The sequence below is a fragment of the Haemaphysalis longicornis genome, unplaced genomic scaffold (genome assembly GCF_048455015.1).
Source record: "Haemaphysalis longicornis isolate Haplotype H1 unplaced genomic scaffold, Haemaphysalis longicornis Haplotype H1 scaffold_1, whole genome shotgun sequence".
In the NCBI taxonomy this organism is placed as follows: domain Eukaryota; kingdom Metazoa; phylum Arthropoda; class Arachnida; order Ixodida; family Ixodidae; genus Haemaphysalis; species Haemaphysalis longicornis.
The window spans coordinates 389,243,809-389,248,184 of NW_027526203.1; the positions used below are offsets into that span (position 1 = coordinate 389,243,809).

Sequence of the window (4,376 nt, forward strand, 5' to 3'; positions counted from 1 at the left end):
CGAGCCTGCCAGGATTCGAACCTGGAATCTTCTGATCCGTAGTCAGACGCGTTATCCGTTGCGCCACAGGCCCGAGACGGCGCAGTGTGCACACAATAAAGATCTTATGGCAATGTTCCAATACTGCGAAAAAGGAATTTCCCAATATTCTTCACTAAATAAGTAGCAAAACCTCGTATGATAAACCCTTAAATTTTACCCAACAGAGCAAAGTACGCACTAACTTATCTGCTTAACTTCAAATGTCCGTTTATACAAGGCAAAAGAAACGGGGGAATGAAACCAACCGTTCTTACGTGCTCGGGTCCAGTAATCTGAATACGTATTGTTGGACAAGATAATAGCTTCAGGAATCGCTGATGTGGCATGCGAGCAAAAAGCAAAATGTCAAGATATCACCACTCTCTCAACGCAGTTGTTGGCGCTTGCCAGAATGTTCTGGATTTTGTAACGTCATAAGGGTGTGGTCTATGTCTTGCTCCCTACATCAAAGCCATGTATACCTTTTTTTAGCATCCTTGAATGCCGTGCGACGCTGCGAAGTTGCACATCATAGTCCTGGCTGCGACTCTGTTAACTTTGCGAAAGCCCAATTTTAAAAACTCGTTCCCTGCACGCAGGCGTTACAGTAATGCGGGAAATGACAGCAATTATTTGTGTTCATGTCAAATGGAGTATGTGATACGCCCGGAGCTGTTGGTGTCATTTAAAAGGAGCTGCGCAGCAGAGTATTGCTGCGTATCCTAGGGTGAGTATAGGGGAACACACTGGACGTAGCATTAGTGTACTGATGATGCATGACTTGCCAAGAACATGGCGGCCATAGTTCTGCGTGTGAATATGATGAAAAGTACACAAACAGAACCACTGACTTCCGATGATCAAAATCCGTTTAGTATTGTCACTCAAGTAGTGCTCGGTGGGCTGGCGTGCCGTACGGACTCGCTTTCAGTGTTTCGCCACTCATGCGTGCGGCGAGTCTGGTGGGGTGCGCCCACGGCCGTGGTGCCTATACGGCGAAACCAACGGCCACGCCTGATTGTTTTCCCTCCCCAACCGGTGGCCAAGAACAACGCGGTCGGTTGAGAGAGATGCGTGCGTAATGACGACCCCCACCCCCTCCCCGGCGCCGAGTGGAACGGTATCACCGGCGGCGCATTCAAGGTTTCCGGGGCGGGAACGGTGTCGGCGCTGGCGACCTGTGTGTGCGGCTCCAAAGGGAGATCCCCGAGCGAGGAGGAAACGCAGACGTCTTTCTTTTCCGTTATTCGGAGGAACCGCGAGGGCATCGGGCACGGTTCCGATTGCGGGCACAATCAATTTCCGGCAGAAGAAAAAAAAAGAAAAGAAAGGAAACTGAGAGCCAAAAGGAAAGTCTAGAGCGCGGGTTTTCAAAAAAAAAAAAAAAAAATGGAGCAAAACGAGGAGGTAAATGGCGACGCGGGCCCCACAATCTGTTGGCGGAGAGGAGGCCCCTAAAAGGTCCCGCAGGAAGCTCTCGTTAGGGCTCGCGCACAGTGGGCTGGCGCGGGGCTGACTCCGCGGCGAGGATGATCTGCTTCCGCTGCTCTTCTAATCCGCTCCGCGCTCATCCGGAGGGCGGGAAACGTCGACGGCTCGGTCGCCTCGAGTGCCCCGCTTCCTCCGGCCACAAACACGGGCCGCATTTGTCGGGCTCCTCCTCCGGCTCGTCTCCCGGTGCTAGTCGCTCTTTGTTCCTGAGCAGCTTGTGGGTCAGGGTTCTCCGCTTTTCCTCCCCGTCTTCTGCTTCCGACCATGGCTTCCGTCTGTTCCTCCTGCATCCGTGCCGGACCTCGCCCCCCTCCGTGTTGTCTGTGCGGCGCTTTTTGGCTCGTCATTACAAATCGACCGCAGGTAGTCCTTAATACAATACGCAAATTAGGTACGCGAGACTGGTGCATAGTATTTTTTTTTTTTTGCTCTGTGGTGAATACGCAATATGCAGCTTGGGTAACATCAGTAGCAAAGTGTCACCTATCCAAATCTGCATACGTACAGCTTAATGGGTCCACTATACACTATCAAGACGCTTTCTCCAATTGCGGTGGTAAACAGACATTATACCATGTTACATGCTAATGTGCGGTACAGGGCCAGGCAGTACAACACCACAGGAGAAACAAGAGCTATGGGAGGCAGCGCTTGCCAGCTCAGACCTGGAGTTTCAGAGAGAACTGATTAACCTGACTCGAGAGGTGTCAAGGTACAACGTAGTCTTGAAATGAGGACCAAAATCACCGCTCTACCCGCCGCGGTGGCTCAGTGGCTAAGGCGTTGCGCTGCTGAGCACGAGGTCGCGGGTTCGATTCCCGGCCGCGGCGGCCGCTTTTCTGATGGAGGCGAAAAGCAAAAACGCCCGTGTGTACGAGATTTCGGCGCACGTTAAAGATCCCCAGGTGGTCAAAATTAATCCGGAGCCCTCCACTACGGCGCGCCTCATCGCCTGCGTTGCGTCGGCGCGTTAAACCCTTCAATCAATCAAATCAAAATCACCGCTCTGCCGTGATTATCTATTTATATTTTTGTCTCCATAAATTTAATGATGAAGGTGAAAGTGTGCTCGCTCCTTTTTCTCCTTCTCTACTTTTTTATATGAGTCGAGAAAAACTTCTTGCTGGGCTAGTTGGTGAATAGTTGCCATGATTTGAAGCGCCACAAAAAAACACGGACGAAGAAACAGAGTAGACGAGACAAGAAAGGTAGCTTAACTGAAATGCGCATGGGCCGAATCGGTCCACAAGCTCTTCGGATCTGTATGCCGCTGTAGCCAGGACACGATAAGGCCGCTGGCACAGTTTCTGTTATATTTGATTAATTGTTTCAAAAACAAAAATGTTGGATTTCACGCGACGACCGAACACATTGGCCATGAGAAAAATTTAGGCTACCAGGATTTTCTGCGTACGCTGAAATCTTCGGCACGCGAGTGTATATTTTTGGGTGCATTTCCCCTTTCTTCTCTGTAAGAAAAGCAGTGACTACAGCCGGTGTCCAACCCCGCTGCCTGGTGTTCAGCACCGTTACGCTTTAGGCAGCAACCAGACACCCGGCGGAATGCTGTTGATGAAACGCTCGGGACACTATGACGTCTGTGTTGACATGCACGTGACCATATGGAACCGCAATTGGTGAAGCTAGATGGTGAAAAAGCGGGGGAAAAAAACGAATCCTTCTTAAACAGAAGTGTGTCTGCATAGCCTCCACGGTGTCTCAAGCTATGGCGTTGTGTGGGCCCCCGCATCTGGGCCGCTTCCCCCGCGGAGGCTAAAGTAGAAACGCCAGAACCAAAAACACAGTAGCAACAATATCACGCTAAACCAAACACCGCAACCGCCCACGTGAGCCACGAGGCGCCTCCTCCTCCTCTTCCCCCAGGCACAGCGCGTGTTCACACGGGCACTGAAATGAGTCGCAAATATGATTATTTTTATCGGTTTAAAATAAATCAAGGATGCGGAGGCCATCTTCTGAGTTCCGTCGGCCGACATGCCTAAATGCATTTTTCGCATGCATATCGGTCGGTGTGGGAAACGAAAAAAAATGTCCCCCAAAAAATGCTCCCAGTGCCAATCTAGGAAAAATGGTCCCATGCTCGGGTGACGTGTTTTGTTTCAAGTTAATAAGACTTGAACTCTTTTTTTGCGGTTTTGTATTTTCTCCCTTCGCGTTTTAGCTGAAAAAATTGAGAGATAGATGGGATCCTTTGATATTCATAGATGGGCCAGAAATAAACGCGTCTGGAGGCTAAAATCTAACAAAGCAAATTGGGTAGACAGACATACGCACGGACGGGCGGACGGTTTTATGGATGATTGATTTGATTGATTGTACGGATTAACGCGCCGATGCAATGCAGGCGATGAGGCGCGCCGTAGTGGAGGGCTCCGGATAAATTTTGACCCCCTGGGGATCTTTACCGTGCCCTGAAATCTCGTACACACGGGCTTTTTTGCTTTTCGCCTCCATCAGAAAAGTGGCCGCCGCGGCCGGGAACCGAACCCGCGACCTCGTGCTCAGCACCACAACGCCTTAGCCACTGAGCCACCACGTCGGGGGGTTTTATGGATGGATGGATGGACTGATGTATGTACTACAGATGGATGGATTGGTGGATAGACGGATGAATGAAGGCAGGGCTGAGCATCAATTAAATTTTTAATCTAGTTAATCGGCAGGCAATTATCGATTAATTGGCTTATCAGTTGTTTTGGATTACCGAAATGCAAAAAAAATAATACCAGATTTCGAGTTACCAGTCTCCTTTCTTGCTATCAGGCAATCAACACGGAGACGTTGAAATCGTATACATTCCCGCATTTTAAGGCAATATCGTGTGTGTGTGTCCATGTGGACTA

The 4,376-nt window shown here is 50.0% G+C and overlaps 1 non-coding gene across 1 annotated transcript; it reads right to left on the minus strand.

Annotated features, from left to right (window-relative positions):
* Trnar-acg (transfer RNA arginine (anticodon ACG)) lies at nucleotides 1-73 on the minus strand. Its single transcript has one exon. It is a non-coding gene; the product is annotated as a tRNA-Arg (tRNA).
* Between the last annotated feature and the right edge of the window lie 4,303 nt (nucleotides 74-4,376).